This window comes from Zingiber officinale, unplaced genomic scaffold, assembly GCF_018446385.1.
Source record: "Zingiber officinale cultivar Zhangliang unplaced genomic scaffold, Zo_v1.1 ctg242, whole genome shotgun sequence".
Lineage (NCBI taxonomy): Eukaryota > Viridiplantae > Streptophyta > Magnoliopsida > Zingiberales > Zingiberaceae > Zingiber > Zingiber officinale.
The window spans coordinates 291,046-309,339 of NW_024589914.1; the positions used below are offsets into that span (position 1 = coordinate 291,046).

Sequence of the window (18,294 nt, forward strand, 5' to 3'; positions counted from 1 at the left end):
TCGAGTGGACGGGATGCTGTCGGAGTACATACGTACTCCTACCCCAAATCATAAATGGGGGCGATGCTCTCATCTCTGGTACACTATGACGGGAGGAATCTCTAACGTGCGTCAAGCCACACTACCCAGGCGGATCAGCAAGACCGGAAGAGTCAAACTTCGCGTTACTCAGCGCTGTGTCACGCTACCCAGCGTGAAGGCGCGGCGGAGCACCGAGCGATGATGGCGCAAAGTGCTCGACAATAATGGAGCAATCTATCGCACAGCATGCGATCATGCAATGCATGTCATTATAAGCATGGTAATATACTAAACCAACCTCTGGACATATAACAATGGGCACCATAGTGAATAGATCAAATCAAGATATACTGATCAATAAGGTATCAAACCTAGGTCCTGAACATGTGAAACATGGTTATATCACTACCGATAAGCATGATAAATCAGGTACAAGATCAATAAGAGATGCAATCAAACAATCAATCAAACAGGTAACATGTATTAGGCAGTGATTAACCGAAACAAATATGAAACACAATTAATGCAACATTATAATCAAACAATCAATCAAACAGGTAACATGTATTAGGCAGTGATTAACCGTTCTCGATTTGCGATCCATCCAGGCGGGACCCGTATGTATCGAGACTTGAGGCGTTCCTATTGGTGGAACGGCATGAAGAAAGACATCGCGGATTTCGTAGCTAGGTGTCTTGTTTGTCAGCAGGTGAAGGCTGAGCACAGTTTTACGATCTTCTGTTTTTGTATTTTGGATTTTCGGGATTTATCTGATACCAATTTATTTGAGTACCCGCCTCCAATAGGAAATGTCAAATCTGATCCGAACACGACGTCGAGAAATGGAATTCAATTTGATTGAACATCTTTTTAGCTCCCTACTAAGAAAAGTGCTATTGCAAAACTGCAAGTGAAAACAATAGATGGGGTGGAACAATCGAAGGATTTTGTTGAGATTGAAGATGCTGAGATAATTAAAACTCCAATTCTATTTTTTTTTGGAATTAAAGACCACTTGTTTTATTTTACATGGAATTAAATTACAAAGCTGGAAAAAAAAAGCTAATGTAGAATAATTATTCAATAAATCTTTTGGGTATATTTTGTTGATTGCGAAATGAGTTTAAAGAAAATTGAAGGAAGATTGGGATCACATGTAAAGGTGGAAATTATTGGATGGAAGGTAATGAATCTTTCCACAAAACCTTCACTTACTCTAATTGAAGCTACAACATTGGGAGAAGTCGACAAAGGAATTAGGGAGCTGAAAAATGATCCTCTTGTAGAATTGCTTTCACCAAAATGGATTTTCACTTCTGCATATACAACCAAGTGAAATCTTTTTGTTAGAGGAGGCTGGTGTGCAAGGTTGCTTGTTTGAATGAGTAGAATTGGCAGCTAGTGGCTTTCTCCAGACAGCTCTTGATTTTGTTTGGACTGTCCATAGATTTCCTTCCTCTTCCAATTTCCTATCTTGAATAATTGCAGGAGCATCTACTTTGAGAGCAATAGAGGCAATTGTTACTTAACCTGAAATCAGACATTGCAGTAAATCTTCTAAAGTATGTATCCTCATTAAATTCGTGCAATGTTCTAAGTTTCATGTTGACCTAAATTCTGTTTTATCCTCCACAACATGGAACATCTATCCTGTTTGCATTTTGTTTGTTTACTGTATTGGATCCTTCAATGTGACCATTCTTTGTTTGATATGGGTTACTTTTACCACTTATCAGCCATATCAAGAGTCTACCAAGGAGAAGTGTCGTTCACAAATAGCTCAAGGTTCCATTTTATCATTCAAGATTATGAATGTTTCCTTCTCAAATTTTTATTTTTGATAATTTTTTATACTGTCATCTCTTTGTCAGATCTTGTTTGGTTTATTATGTCTATTGAGCATCAAGAATATATATTGTTGTTTATATTGCATGTTTTTATAGATCTTATAGACTTGATGAAACTAAAAGTGTAATATTTGAAAACTAAAAAGATCTGTATGTTATTAGTTAATTCTAACAAGTAGTATATTGTAAGTGGCTACAAAACATTGCTATTTTGAGTTTCTTCTAGTGTTTCACTTTTGCCTATCTCGGAAATATATGAATTATACATAGTTTTTATTGGAACCACCAGATGATGTATTGTGAAAGTTGGGACATTGAATTGATTTTTCGCCATAATAATTTTTAAACAATCTTCCTACACAAAATATTTTTTCTTTTTATGATATTGCAAATAATCCTTTTTTTGTGCAAACTATTATAGATTTTAATATGGATTGCTTGAACCCTGTGAGTAGGATTGTACAACAACATTATTTGAAAACAACATAGTGTCCTCAGGCACATTATCAATAATTCAATTTTTTCATTGTTTATATTTTTGAAGGTGCAAGGCTTTGAAATTGAATAAGATGCATTCACCTGGTTGCAAGGCTGATATGCTCCATTTAGATAATGCTTTCCAAAGTGGAACATGGAAAGACAATTATGCTCAGAACAAAAAGGTGTTACATTCGCATCATTGTCAATGAGTTAGTTTTCATCTAGAGAATAACCATGCTTTCTAATCTTTTTTTTTAACACATGAGCTACACTAGATAGTGAATGGAGTCATTGAAATGGTAAAAGAAAACTATTTGGTAATCAGCTGACTGGAATTTGGTTATACATGCAACTTATATTCAATACACAAGCCTATTGTATATTTATGCTGTTATCATGCTAATCATGCTTGCATATTCTTTGCTCTTTTGCAAAAAATAAATTTAAGGATTTGCTAAACATGCATATGTATGCAGATTTATCCTTTTTCCAATTGTTGTTTAGTTTTTTTTTGCATCTTTGTGTAATTTATGTTTTTTACACAATGTACACAAAGTTATTGGCAGGCTACTAGTTTTAATATGATAATCTTTGTTTTTACTTTTCTTTCATTGCCTTCATCATGGTTCTACTCATCCTAAAAGGGTTTGATGATGTTTGATATATAGAGTTGAGGAACCATTTGAAACTTTTAATTCTTTTTTTCTTGAGCCACAAAGGCTAGGCCAAACACTTGGAATTCCTAAGAATAGTGTAAGGACAAACACCGAAGCAGAAATATGTGTAAGGTTTTGCTTTCTAAAAGCATGATTCTTCTTTAATCCAAAATATCTATCAGCTTAATTTTAGCTGTTTTAGTTCTTCGTATTTTCTTTAGTCCACGGTTATATTTCAGGCGTCTAAGTTGTGCAACCTTCTTCTAAAAGCTGTATGGAATGCTCCTGCATTAGGTGGCTCATCATGCATTATATGTAAGAGTATCTTTAGGCTTTGAACTTATTTAGTTTTTTTTTTTTGTAATGCAACTTTGTGTTTTACAATTTTGCAGATCCATATTGTTTACAATAAAATCATATTCGCTGACGAGAAGAGGATTACATTAGTGACCTGTAAGTATCCATCATGGGTACCATTGAGTTTTTATGTTTAAAGTTTTATTTATGATAGACAACCTATTTTGTTTTATTTATGACGAGAGAGATGCACTTATTATGCCTAAGAATTCTGGAATTCTTCCAATGGTCCTAGTAGCCATTATTCTTGTTGGCCAGCAAGGTATTTATTTTTGCTCCCCCCACATATTTGGTATTTTCTTGTGCTTTATAAGGTAATTTCTAGTCTTCACTAGAGATATTTGTTGCCAGAGATACAACAACAAATTCCAAGGATTCACAAGATGACCTCTTCTGGTCCAAGATATCAAGAGATGAATACATGAGATATGCATTCGAGGAGTGTTATATATATATCATAGTATTAAAGTTATTTTGATGTTGGTACTTGGACATCTGTTAACTTTTTTTTAGGTGGAGAGAATCTACAAGGGTATACATATTAGTAAAAAGAAACATACAAGCTTCAGGTTAACCAAGTTACAGTTCGTGACGTCCAGAATTTTTTGCTTTAACTGGTATTCTCATATGCTCTCTCCATGCAATTTGCACTTTACTTTATCCAATATTATTTTATTTACCTTTTTTTTCTTCTATCAAATGTTCATCTACAAAAAAAGTTGTGTTGGGTTCCATCAAATTTTGGACGTTCTACTTTCTTGCCATCTTAATGTTAGCTAACCACTACTTATTACAAAGCTTGAGCTGTGTAAAAAGAGACAAATTTATCTAGTGGTGACAACATCCAAAATGGAGACAACATCCAAAATGGAGAAGTAGTGACAAAGTGCAAGTGGTAGCGACATTCCAAGATAGTTGTACAAGCATCAAATCTAGAGGAGGTATCATTATTGTTGAATGTCTTGGTTGGTTCTTGGATATAAATATCTTATGTCTTGCATATAAACCATTATAAAATGATAAATGATTTATTATAAAGACTAACTGTTATTATATATGATGTCTGTTGATTGCATATATATCTTCAAAAATAAGATGAGTAGAAATTGAGGAAGAGTATTTATCTAATTGAATCACTAACCTTGTTAAGGCCCAATAATAAGTTCAATCTAGCCTAAAATGTAAGGACTTTCATGAATCCCTCACAATTTTTTAACATACTAAAGAATTCTAACTTAGCACTATAACACAAACAAAAGGGTCAAGTTTAACCTCCAATATTTGTCTCTTACATACGTTAACATGCCTACATTGTCAACTCATGCAACCCAAGAACTTAATCTGACATAGAAAATAAGTGCTAATAAGATAGTTGTTAAAACATCAAGTTAGCTTCTAGCTTAGTATGCACACAATGAAGATTGATTTATATAACAATTTGATCAACCTGATATAGCCAAATTCCACAAAAAATGGACAAAATTGATAAAGAACAAAATAACATCTCACAAATATCATACACAAATATTAGAGATTAAATTATTATTTTATTGATAGAAAAATATCATTACATTAAGCGACGACTCTTTATAAACTTACTCTAAACTAGTAAAACTAAAAAGAACTTTAACAAAACTTTAAATATATTAATCTTTTTGATACCAAAATAATTGTCATAGTAGAGTTTCTCCCTCTCGCAAATTATAACAATTTTTTTTCTTAGCCACCTTACTCTTCCCACCTTTGTAGTGAGTGCTTCTTATCCACAGTTCCCTTCTTCCTCTTCTCTTCCATTATTTTGTGTTAATGGCTTGTTTTTAAGAGTAATTGCTCAACTTTTCCCTCTCATTCTCTTAGTAAGCTTGTAGAGGTTACAAAAAAGGTAAGTAAACTTTCATCCCTTTATTCGTATTTTTTATACTTTATGCTTGTAGTGAGTGCTAAAATTTTCAATAGAATATCCTGTATGCACTAGGTAACAGACTTATTGCATGCAAATCATAGGTTTAATGCATTCTTTTGTACCAAGAAAGAAATAATTGATTAAAGCTATAATTGCAATAGTCAATTTTACATGTATAAGTTTTAATTTTGTTTATTGATTGTTTTCCTTATGTTTTCTGTGACAATTTTTTTCCCAAGATTATAGATCTATTCAGAATGGTCTCTATACAATTTTTAGATTGGTTGAAGTTATTTGTGAGTAATTCCTTTGCATGACACATTTTTAAATTGATCTTCTTTCTTTTTACTAATAAAAAAAATATTTTTAGTGGTCTTGTAGTTTTACTAAACAATCCTAAGATCTTTGAGAGAATTTTTGGGCCCAAATATATTTTAGATATTATTGGTTGACTTGAATGCATGTTCTCTTTCTTGTGATTTTTTTCTCTTTTTATTGTTTTTAGTATTTATCTCTAAGTATTTCTCTTATGATCGAATCCATCCCCAACTTTTTGTGCTCGTTAGCACATGATTAGATGCATTGTAATCATTATTTTTTTTTTTTTGATACCATTCAGATAATACAATTCTCGTAGTGGTAACCGGAATTAATTGGCTGACTTTCTAAATTATAATCCTAATTATTCCTATAAATAAATCATCCCAATGTCATGATTTTGAGCAGTGATAATTCTTTTTGTGTTTATAATAACGATCATTTTTATAGGCTTCTACTATAAAATCTAACTTGATTTTTTATGTGTCTTGAACTTGTGGGTAGCATCAATAATAAATTTTGTTATTTATAAGTTGGAGCCAAATTTTGTTGTCTGGGATTCTTTAATAAAAAAAAAGGCAGATCCGTTACCTTAGCGGCCCCCTACTGCCGGCCCCACGGATATGGAGGGAGGTACATGCAGGTACATAGACCATAGGCGCATGGTGGGGTAAATCCCAGGTCGTCAGTTCCTGAGAATCGACCCCTGACCATTACGCCAGAGATGCCATGTGCCCACCGTCTGCGCTATGCCCTGGGGGCGTCTAGGATTCTTTAATGATTTGAGCTATGTTGCTATAAGAGTTTTGATTGCCCTTGTATGTGGCTTATGAATCGTTGGATTTGAATATTGGTTTGTGTATGTGGCTTCTTTTGATGTTCTTGTTATATTAGGGATACATAAATTTTAATTCTGATTGTGATTCTGCTATGTTGAGGAGTTTTTTTGGTTTGCCTGAGATTGTTCATTGAATCTAGCTTTGATTTTGTAATATTGTCCTCAATCTTTGCCTTGGGTTACTTGAAGTTCATATGTTACTTGTATTTAGTTGAGGGAAATCTTTCTTGGGCAATACTTGCTAGCTCAAATCACTAATGGAGATGGAATAATGTTGGCATAGTGCTTGTTGGATTTAAGTGGGGTTTTCTTGTCCTTGTTGATAACGATGAAGTTATCATATGGACAAGTTGTTTATTGGAGTTTAGAGTTTTATTGGGAAACAACAACGAACATTTACTTTAATGATGAATTTTATATTGGGTTGAGGCGAAAAAGGGCTACCGACCAAAAGTAATGTTTGGAAGCATATGTTTTATTTCTCCTAATTTATGTAAACTTCTGATAGACTGGTTTTCTCCTTGTATTTAGTAATGTGCAGAGTTACTAGAGGAATTCATGAATTCTATGAAAAGATATGGAAAAAAGTACTAACTTAGGTCACTGACTAGATCTCCTCATCGCGGGTCTATGTTGAAACAAAGATTGGTTTTCTCCTTACCTTTTCATTGAATGAAGTGATATAACTTGTTTCCTATTTGCTATTGATTAAATTAGGTGAAGCTCTAAAGTTGTATGACACATATTTTTAAAATGATTGCATATAGGTTTGTATTGTCTAGCCATAACTACTTTTGTCCTGCTTTTTGTTGGAGTTTCAACAACATAAAATGATTGCAATAGATAACTCATTAGTCATTCTATAGATTTCTAAGTTTTGTTGCTTCATATGACATTTTATAGGGCACTTTGATAGCTCATTCATAAGGTTGTTTACTGCTAGCATGCTTAGTGGGGAGAAACTTACCCAAACATTGGTGAGTGCTAATATTATTTGTAAGGTGATTTTCATATCCAACTAATGAATTTCAATTTAATTGAATATCTTTTAAGCCCCCCTGCTACGAAAAGTACTACTGCAAAGCCATGTATGAAAACAACAGATGGGGTGGGACAATTCAAGGATTTTGTTGAGATTGGAAGATGTTGAGGTAATTTGTCTCAACAAAACTCCAATTCTATTTTTTTTGGAATTAAAGATCTCTTGTTTTCTTTTACATGGAATTAGATTGCAAAGTAGGAAAAAAATTAATGTAGAATAATTATTCAATAAATCTTTTGGGTATATTTGTTTGCTAATACTCTATTTCTGATTTGGTTCTTAATTTCTTTGATTGTGAAATGAGTTTAGAGAAAATTGAAAGGAAGATTGGGATCATGTGTAAAGGTGGAACTGTCTCTCAAATAAAGAGCAGTGTTTCGAAGGAACTGCTAGAAAGTAATGAATCCCTCTTTCTTGTCATTATTATGTTTAGTTGTCTAGCCTACCTATATGGTGTGCTTTCATATAGGAACATAAGTGATACATCAAGGTTGTCATTCTGTGTAGCATGTTTCATTCTATTAACTCCATATAACAATTGTAAAGTAGTACAATCTACAAAATTTTCATTCTTGTAATGATCTAGAATATGTCGTAAAATCAATCATTATAACATTGATGCTAGCATGGTCAAGGATTTATTTTGATTGAGTAAGAAATTTGATTTGTTTTTATTTTAAAATTTGTATAAGCTGTTACAAGATGCTTTGTTGATGTTCAAGCTCTACAAAATCATGACATCCCAAGGTTTCCGATGAAGGCATTTCATGGATGGTATCTGTAGTTGAAGACTTTCGAATTGCACATATAAAGCTAGAGGTGCTATTGGAATCTTTTTACCGCTTGTAATTCTCACAAATCCTCTCTTCAAAGTAAGTGTTGGTTATAGAATTTAATTAATTTTTGCAAAGAGTTTGGGCTGTAATCTACAATCAGGAAAGTGTACTGTTAGACTTATTGGAGTCTTACATAAACTTGTAGGCTCAGTTTAAATTTTTGACTTTTCAAATAATAATTGTTATGACAATGAGAATCTTAAGTTTTGCTTTATGAGACATTAAAGGTTTCCTCCAATGCCAAGCTTACTCTTTTGAGTCCTTTGGATGCTAAGTGTGAAAAGAATGCATATGAGGTAAAATATGAATTATGCAACATTATCTTTTTGTTGGATTTATTTAATTCATCACTATGGTTACTTACTTGACAATTGTCAGGGTGTGTTGCAACAAATCCCAAGAAATTAGTGAGAGTATTGGATTCTCTTTTTCCGAATCTAGATATGATTCACTTCCTCATGAGGATGTTAATGCAAAACACCTAATTTGTTGAAGGATCTGGGAAATTTTGACCGGAAAGTATGAGATTCAAACTCATTATCCAATCTTTTATAATTTCTAGCATTTTTGTGTTAATAAAAACTGAATTTGATTCTCTTAATGGATAAGTTCATTTGGAATCCATTATGTTAAATCTGGATGAACTGTATTTCTGTTCATCTTTGATATGATATATTGCATTGTCATGGGTAAAAAGTGTTACTCCTATTTATTCTTCTTTCAGTTATAAGATCTATAATATATGTGAAAAATGCTTTTCTTTGGTCATGTCTCTTTATGCTTTGCTTTGTTATAGAGTAACTCTTTTTTTTGTAAATTTGTTTGTTCATTCTCTTATGATGATTACTTTGTAACAGATTACAAGTGACACCAGGAAACTTGTCTATCACACTTTAATCAAATTGCTCGAGGTGCCAATATTATTCTTTCTAAAGAACTTGCCTTCTCAATTTATACCCTCAAATATCTAAATAACTATTGTTATATGCATTACTATCAACTCTTTATTCTGTTCATAGAATTTACCATCTAACAAACTATTATTACTTCATTTATTTTCAATTCACTGCCTATTGTTCTTTATGCTATCTTTTTCAAGACAAACTTTTTTGAATATGATGATTTTTCTAGGCATCTTCCAACATGCTGGGGTTTTTGCTTTAAGTTGATGGATGAAGTTGAAAAGTTCTTTGGTCATTGCTTGGCATTTTTCATAAAGTTTATGGATTAGAACATTTGCAAAAAGGGTTCAATTATTTCGTTGCTTTAATTCATCTATTTTTCCCTTGCAATGCCAAAGGTTCATGAATACTTTACAAAATAAAGCTCATGGGCTCAGTGTAAGAGTTGTCAACTAAATTTGATCTTGATCACCTCCTTGTAGATCTCAAAGCATGAAACTTGGTAGTTTGGTTCTTCTAATTGCCTCTAAGATTTATACAATTTGGGGCTGATAATAAATATTAGACTCGACCAGAAATCCAGAAATAAAATCCAACATAAATGTGACACGTTCTCAAACAAATATTAGAATAAAAGCCAGAAATCACATAGTAAGGCATAAATATGAAAACATGACTGATGTTGATCCATTTATGACTGATTTTTAAAAAACAATTAGCAACTTTTTAACATCATGTAGATTTCCATTTTGGGAGTTTAGGTGATTTTACATCACCTATACTAGTTTTAAAAAAAAATAGTTTGCTGATGTTTTTTTTAATGTTGATAGAGAATGGCAATTGTTAAAGTTAAGATGACATAACATAACTTGCTGACATCACATGTGATTGCAGGAATTCGTCTCACATGTTATTACTTTTTCACTAGAATTCTTTTTGTTTTTAAAACAAGTATGCTATTTATCTCTTCTTCACTTTGATAGAGTCAAGCAGGAAAATGAGCATTTCTCTTGTCTAAGTTGAACTATGATCTTCATAGAACACGATGTTAGTTATCGCTGTATTCTTTGTTTTTTGCTCTCACTTTGATTTGGTCATTTTTGTTCCACCAATCAATATACGAACTTTGTGAAAACTTCTATAGTGTTAATGGAGGTACACTCAATTGCTTCATTTTTTAATGACACTGCTCACAGTGTTAATACCAATTTTTTCCAGGTATTTTCTTGGGAACCAATACTATGCCATGATAATGTAGATGTGGGATGGTCTAGACTATCAGATATGGATGTTAACGAGGGAAAGCTTCTTGGATGTTCATACAATCAAAGTTGTGTTGGCATATGGGTTGTGGACCTCTCTGTGCGTGTTCTAACTCATTCTATTAGCCTTAAAAATATATTTTTGCTTCTTGAGAAAACATTAAATTGTCACTAAATCTGTAAATATAAAGTTTAATACTAGTTGATATTATGAAATGCAGTGCATTGAACCATATGCAATTGCTAGTCCTAGATTAAATGATTATTCAGGCCAAAGTCTACATCAGATGGTAATCCATCTATGCCAGCTGATAACATAAAGTCTAGTATGAGGAGGTTATCAATATTACAGAGTTTTGAAACAAATTCTAAAGAGACAAAATCATTATCAGGTAGGCTATTTGAATAGTTTATATTGCATTTTTCATTTCACGTGTTTGGAAAAGTATGAGATATGAATATTTCTCTTTTCTGTACTGCTTTATATCTAAAGCAACAGTCATTGCTCCAGCCAGGTGCCCCTCAAATAATTGGGGCATGTGCTAGCACGATAGCACCTCTGACAGCACCACCATCTGTTTCTTCCTTTGTAAAAAGAAGTTTATCAAAATTTCAGTCTACATCTGACCTTCAGACTAACAAAGCAGATATGGCACCTGCGATTGTTCCAAGAACTAGCCCGAGGATACACTTGCCCTCTGATTTTACTAAAGACTTTGGGGTTGGTAAAACAATGTCATTTGATATCCAATCAAAATTTACTGAATTTTGGAAGGTGTCAAACATCAAAGAGAATTTAGATAAAACAGATATCCATTCAGTTTGGGAGCAGTAGTAATATTGAACAAAATGAATTTCTGGGCCAGACTCCTATTTCTTCTGGCAATGCTGGAACTCAACATGTGTCAGCTGAAGCAAATAATTTGGATGGTGTTAAGAACTTGATTAAATAAAGGATCAGGTCTATCTAATTCATTCAAAGAGCCACATTTGCACTTTGATAAGGAAAATTGTAAGTCTGATACCACCTTATTTTGTTTTGTTAGATTATTCATGATTCCAACTTATCAAGATTTCTTGTTATTATTGTTGAAAGCTGTTAGTTATAGGGCATTCTAAAGCATACATCATCACTGTTCGATGTTATTTTGTATTTCTCCTTCAAATGAACTATACTTGTAGATATTAAATGCAATATTTCTTTGCAAATCATGGCATAGATAATGAAGAGAACTTCCTGAGTGAAATTTCAACATTGATAATTTTCAATCTTGGTTGGACTAATACCAAACTTCTGAGTTGGATCTATATAAATTCTTACCCGGTCAAGTGTCACCTCCAAGAAATTAATTATTCAAGGAAGAATGTATTGAAGGTAAAAGAAGCTTGACATTCAAAGAAACTGGTATAGATAAGGTAGATTTTGTTGGACACGGGAGGAAATCCATTAAAAAATTAATCAGATTGGTGATGTCTTATTTGCACACTTGCAAGAGAGATGTTCATGTCTTCACTATTTTGGACATATTCACCGCATTTAATTCGACCTTAGCTAAAGGGCTAACTGAATCAACCATAGCCAATCTTGACTAACCATGTTCAATATTAAATTTGTTTATGAATCATTCAATATGCTTTTTCTCATTTCAGGGCACAATTTCTGTTGTCGGCTTTTTGGCGTTTTAAAAATAGTTGTTGGAACATTGGTAGAACACAGTTTCTTATTCCTTGGTGTTGGAGAGGTTTTACTCCTAATCTCAATTGGTTTATTTGGTCTATTGAATGTGTTTAACACTTTAACTTTGATTTTTTTTTCACTTGTGTATTTTCTTGTGAACATCTTAGTTTGCCATTCTGGGAGTATGAATTCCTATTTACTTATGCTTCGTCCTTGTATTTCATATTACAAATCTTGTAATGCATATAATTATATGAGAAATAGATATAGGAAGATCATGTCTATTAGGATTTTATTTATGAGGTGGGCTTCTGCTTTTTTAAAAAGAGGGTAGAAGATAATTTTTCCGATTTTGTGGTTTGGATAGAAATCTACTGTTTGCCATAATTTCGCTATGCTACTTAGTGTTAAGTGTACATGTTACATTTTATGTGACTTTAATTATTGCACTATGTAGGTACATGTTTCAAGAGTATTTTAACTAATCTCAGTTAAAATATTTGTTCTGTTTATACGAATACTTCTTTAAATCTTTTCCTTATTACAAGCATACAACTTTTAATTGTTTTACTTTGTTGTTCATTGTTTGCATTGTGATACCCTTTATGGGACTTAATTATGAGCTCACACAAGGATTCCCTTCAACATTTTAAGCAACCTTGGGCACATGATCATGAACCTGTCAATAATCTTGTAGATGTTATCAAGGTATTGCTGCCTCAAGTGCCATTCTGGTTTCTTGGCAGGTGGTTTCATGGGCTAAATGTTTACTATGCACTTGTATATTTTCTCTCTTACTATGTGTGACTCTTAAGCTATATCATTGTTGATGATAAGAATGCTTTCTCCAACTCAGGTTTACTCTTTTAAAGTGGTTTCTCTAGTGGTCATGTTTTTATTTAGTTCTTCTACAAGTATATATTACAACACTATACTTTATCTAATTTTTGCTATCTGAAGTTTGTACAAATTCAAGCGGACTTTCTACTAAGGAAGTAGTTGAAGCGATGGCTAATTTTAATGAGGTTAGCTTCTACACCTAGACCTCTACCAAATCCTTACCATAATGCATTTTTACAATTTAACTATATTCAGATAGTATTAGATCCAATGCACGAGTTCCCTTGCATTGATTTTGGCTCAATCCAACCCTACCTCTCAATCAGAATGTAGTGTAGAAGAGGCATATACGTGGAGTAAGGTAAGTTTTCTCTATCTTTTTGCAGCAATAGTTGCATAATTCATATTCACAATTTACTTTGGTAGTTAAGAATTTGGCTTTCATTCACATGGTGCTAGTGGGAGTCCATTTGATCCAATTGAATATGATGGAAAAGTTCTTGTGCCAGGACAGGTTTAAAATTTTTATTTGTTACAAACTAACCTTTGGTGTTTCACTTTCTTCTGGTCAAATAATCATACATCTTCTCGAGATTTGGCCTTGGGCTGGTGATCTTCGGAGCAGCCCGTGTGCACAATGATGACATGCTTACGTTCAGCCTGAAAGTTCACAAGTGCAATCACCATTACTATATTTCTATTTTTGTATATCAATATTTCAAACTTGTTCCATATACCATAAACCCATCGGGAACATGTTTAATCAACTTTGAAATTTACTTTTCCATATGTTCCACAAAACTATGAAAAGTAGAATAATTGTGGTATCTTTTATTGGACAACAAAAGCTTTAACTCCTAATGACGTAGGACAACTTGGACAAAGGAATGGTCTACCCACCATTCCCCAACATTAGGAAGATATTTGCTCATATTGCTGCGAATGATGCAGCAAAAGCATATGAACTTAGTGAGTTTCTTCTTTGTCTCTTTATTCAGAATGCATAGTCTATCTTAAACTGTGCTAAACTATCTATTGTCCTTTAAGGATTGGTGAGTCGGTACCCACATCCCAAGGACTTCATGAAGTACGCGGAGAGCTTCATGTACAACTTATCACCCGTAGATTGGACAAGAGGGCTTTGCGCATATTAACAGTAAGTCAAGTGTTTAATCAATACATTTTCTAATTATTTGACCAATCCCCTTTACAATGTTAACTTGGAGTTACACTTGTGTTTTTCTTTTTATTTTCTTTTTCTTTTTCAGAATCTATTTATGATGGTAAGGTCTTTTGAGTGCTTCCTTCAGTTTGAAGACTTGATGTTGGTACTTCTGTGTCAAGGGAGACTTAAGTGTTTTTTTATAATATTTTTTATAATTTTTTTGACCCACAATTCACCTTTGGTGTTGTTTTCATTCTTAAGCTTCCAACATGGTTCATCCTTTCAAATACACTGAGAATAGAACATCAGAACAAACGTATACATGCAGTAGAAAAATCAAACCTTCCATGAACACAAACAAATAATAGCCATGCTTTCAACTAAATCACAATTCAAGGATCAAGAGAAGGCTAAGAAGCTGTAGAGCATTGTTGCCATAGTGATTTTGGCCGGCCATAACTTGGAGCCCAAGCTTGGTGTGGCCGGCCATATAAAATAAAGGGGATTTTGTTTTTCAAATCTTTTCTTATGTGGAAGTCATGGTTTTAAAAGAGAGTTTAAAATTTAAATCTTTTCCTTTTTTTTTTGGGAAGGTAAATGTATTATACTACTAAAACTAGAATCATACAAAGTACAAAGTACATCACTTGATGTCTACAAAGCGCCAGACATGGATCTGGACTTTGTGAAACATCCTCTCAACACAAGGAACAATGCCCTCAAAACGTGATTGGTTGCGTGCCCTCCCATATAAGATAAATCATCGAAGATACAGCAAGATACCGGGCCTTGACTTGCCGGCCTTTACCTTCATAATGCCGATGAAACACATCAAGTAATTTTGTCATGCTAGTGATAATCAAATTTGATGTCCATCCATCTCACAACCCTATCAAGAAGAGATTTTGCAACTGCACATTCAAAGAAAATGTGACCATTGGACTCTTCATGGTGTTGACATAATGCACACATCTTGTTTGGCACGTATGACAAAGTGTCTGTTGTCCTTAACTTTCCATGGGCAAGCAACCAAGCTGTGAATCGATGTTTGGGCATTAAATTTGGCTTCCAAATCACTGAAAACCAGGGAACTTTGGGCATTTTCGGCCTAAAGAAGTCATAGGCCAAAGTTGTCCTGTTTTCCCCTTCCACAAACCATTCTGTGAGCTTCATCTTTGCTGCTCCAATTGAGGTGGTGCGCTGTAGAAGAACATCTCTAATCTGAAGTAAACATTTGATGAGAGGAGAATCTGAACGCTTACCCCTCCAATGCCAAAAATCCACATAACGGAGATAGTGATGATGAATCCATTTGACCCAAAGAGAGTCCCTCCCGCTTTGTATGTTCCATAAAGTTCTACATAAGAGAGCCATATTCCATGCTCGCAAGTCACGAAGTCCATAACCTCCTTCCTCTTTTGGTAGACATATAGTTGACCAAGAGATAGGAGTGTGCTTTGTAGACCCTACAAAAGATCGAGAAATCCCATAGATCTTATCTATCACTCCACTAGGAATAGGAAGAATGGATAACCAAAAACATTCAACACCTTGGAACACCGATCTTACTAATTCTATCCGGCCGGCATGTGATAGGGTGTGCTTCGGCCAAGAGATTACCTTCTTCGTGAGTGCCTCAAGAAGAGACCCATAATTTGCAATGCACAACTTCGCCATGGCTCCCTAAACCCTAAACCCTAAATCTTTTCTTTTATAGCTTTTTATAAAGAATTAAGAGAAAAAAGTTTGATATCTTTCCTTATTTGTAGTTAAAAGGAAGATTTTAATTTTTGATAATACTTTCTTTTTTTGTAACCATGTTCATGATTTAAAAGAGAGTTTTAAATATTATAAATCTTTTCTTTTATAGCTTTCTACAAAAGATTAAAAGAAAGATTTGATGTCTTTCCTTATTTGTAGATTTAAAAGGAAGATTTTAATTTTGGAGAAAACTTTCTTTATCATCCAAATGTTTTAATAGAGAGATTTTAATTTATAAAGAGGTTGTTGCTTACAAAGAAGGGTATAACTAGTAATTCTTTTCCGCATCATACTAGTTTTCTTTGTATGGATTTTGAAATACCAAACACAAGAGGCTAGTGATTATAGGTTGTATAGGTTGTATGCATTTACTTAGATGAGAAAACAATCACAAAAAATTATGTATGTGCTTGATATATTTTCTTCCATGATAAGATTTTAAACCATATGATGTATTTATTTGCAAATTGTGGTTGTCAATCATAGAATTGATGGATAAAGCACTCGATGTGTATATCAAATATGAATGCTTCATCAATAATAACTTTAAGAACCCAGTCTCTCTTAACTCTATGCTAATAAATTTGGCCATTATGTTGAATCCATGCCCTTGACTAATGCCTATGGGTACAAGATTATCAAATCATTGTGTGTACTCACTTCAACTCATGACATCAACCTTGTAAATCTATCATGTATGTTGCCTCTTTTGTCCTTTTATTTTCTTCCACTTTGTAGCCTTTTCTTTATTATATTTTTTTGTTGATATTTTAACAATGTGAAGACTTTAGAGAATATTTTGATTTAGAGTTCTAAAAATTATTCTAAGTTGCTCGAGATTGAAAGCTGAAATGTCAAGGTTCTACTCTAGAAGGTTGGTTGATTTTGTTTTTTTCCCTCTAATTTATTTAAAATGCTATAATTTGTATGTTTCCACGAATTGTTAATCCTGATTTCTTTTTTGAAGTTTTGAAGGTTGGACTACAATATATGTGTTCATTTCTGAATGATTTGAGAATGGTGCTCGTGTTTCTTGAAACTAAAGAAGGTACAATTTGTTCTTTCTAATTAGAAGTTGTTATGGATAAGCTTCTTCTTTCTTCTTTTGGTTCTTTTAAGGTTTGAAGGTTGGATTTTGGTGTCCATTCTCTCCCTTTTGGATGTTTTAAGAATGTTTCTCCCTTTTCTTTTAGAGCTAAGGTATGCCTGTTTATCCCTCACTTGAAGATGTTGTCGATATATTTGTATGCTCTCCACTGCCACCACACCCAAAGAAATTGTTTCTTTATCTTCTATCTAGTTAACTTTATCCTTGGTTGATAATTCCTTCTTGAATGATCTCATTCTTCATTTCATCATTCTTTTAAGGTTGAAAGGTGGATATTGATTTCCATTTTTCTCTATATGATGTGAGAAACCTCTTCGTGTTTCTTGAATTCTAAATGTTATGATTTATATATCTCTCTTTACACATTTCTTGCCCTATGAATTCTCCACTCCTCCATGTGTTTAGTCTCTATGAAGCCTTGATTTTACTTGACCATAAAAATAACATGACTAGGACAAGTCCAATTTGTTCACATGAATTGATCAATATTCATAACATGATAGAATTGTTAATTGTCTTTTCAATGAAAATAGTGATATAAATTGTTTATTATTTGCTATTGACTGAATTAGGTGAACCTCCAAAGCTGTATCACACATATTTTTTTATTCATCTTTCATTTACACATTAAGCTATTTCAGTAATGCTATTATAATTGTCATTTTGACTTTGTATTTGTTTGTGCATATCAGTCATAACTGCCTTTTTCAAACTTTTTTTGGAGTTTCAACAACATAAATGCTCTATTCTATCTTATTTGGTTCTTAATTTCTTTGATTTGATAATAGCCCAGTGAAATGAGTGTAGAGGAAATTGAAGAAAGATTGGAATCATGTGTAAAGCTGGAAACAATCTCTCAAATAAATCGTGTTTTGAAGGAACAACTAGAACATAAAGAATTTTTCTTTCTTGCCATTATTATGTTTAGTTGTCTAGTCATTGCTATATGACGTGCTTTCATATAGGAACATAAGTGGTAAATCTATATTGTCATTATGTGTAGCATGTTTTATTATCTTATAACTCCATATATCAATTTTAAAGTAGTACAACCTACAAGATTTTCATTACTTATCATGATTCATAACATGTTGTCCAATCGATCATTATAACACTAACGCCGGTGAGAATAACACTGACCAAGTTATGTATTTTGCAGCTATTAGCTTTTTCGAAGAGAAAATTGTGAATCTTCGGGATCTAGTGATTTATGTTGAGTTTTTTTATTCAGTTTTGATGTGTTATACCCAGATGGAATGAGAAAAATGTACTTGATAACA

General features: G+C 33.0%; 3 long non-coding RNA genes across 6 annotated transcripts; all 3 read left to right on the top strand.

Moving 5' to 3' along the window:
• Positions 1-1,412: 1,412 nt before the first annotated feature.
• On the top strand, positions 1,413-7,581 carry LOC122037185. Of its 3 annotated transcripts, XR_006127541.1 has the most exons (10): positions 1,413-1,583; positions 1,758-1,806; positions 2,413-2,530; positions 3,244-3,319; positions 3,397-3,457; positions 3,545-3,623; positions 3,713-3,978; positions 4,160-4,302; positions 7,324-7,397; positions 7,474-7,581. It is a non-coding gene; the product is annotated as an uncharacterized LOC122037185 (long non-coding RNA). The 3 variants fall into 3 exon arrangements; XR_006127540.1 differs by having other exon boundaries at positions 3,397-3,623; XR_006127542.1 differs by having other exon boundaries at positions 3,397-3,623; positions 4,194-4,302.
• A 203-nt stretch (positions 7,582-7,784) lies between these two features.
• On the top strand, positions 7,785-12,631 carry LOC122037181. Of its 2 annotated transcripts, none has more exons than XR_006127536.1 (7): positions 7,785-7,858; positions 8,155-8,594; positions 8,677-8,817; positions 9,156-9,209; positions 10,419-10,562; positions 10,684-10,854; positions 10,956-11,843. It is a non-coding gene; the product is annotated as an uncharacterized LOC122037181 (long non-coding RNA). The 2 variants fall into 2 exon arrangements; XR_006127535.1 differs by adding an exon at positions 12,113-12,631 and having other exon boundaries at positions 7,795-8,594; positions 10,956-11,474.
• Positions 12,632-12,758: 127 nt separating this feature from the next.
• On the top strand, positions 12,759-14,760 carry LOC122037183. The gene is made up of 3 exons (XR_006127538.1): positions 12,759-13,165; positions 13,236-13,949; positions 14,028-14,760. It is a non-coding gene; the product is annotated as an uncharacterized LOC122037183 (long non-coding RNA).
• The last annotated feature ends 3,534 nt before the right edge of the window (positions 14,761-18,294 follow it).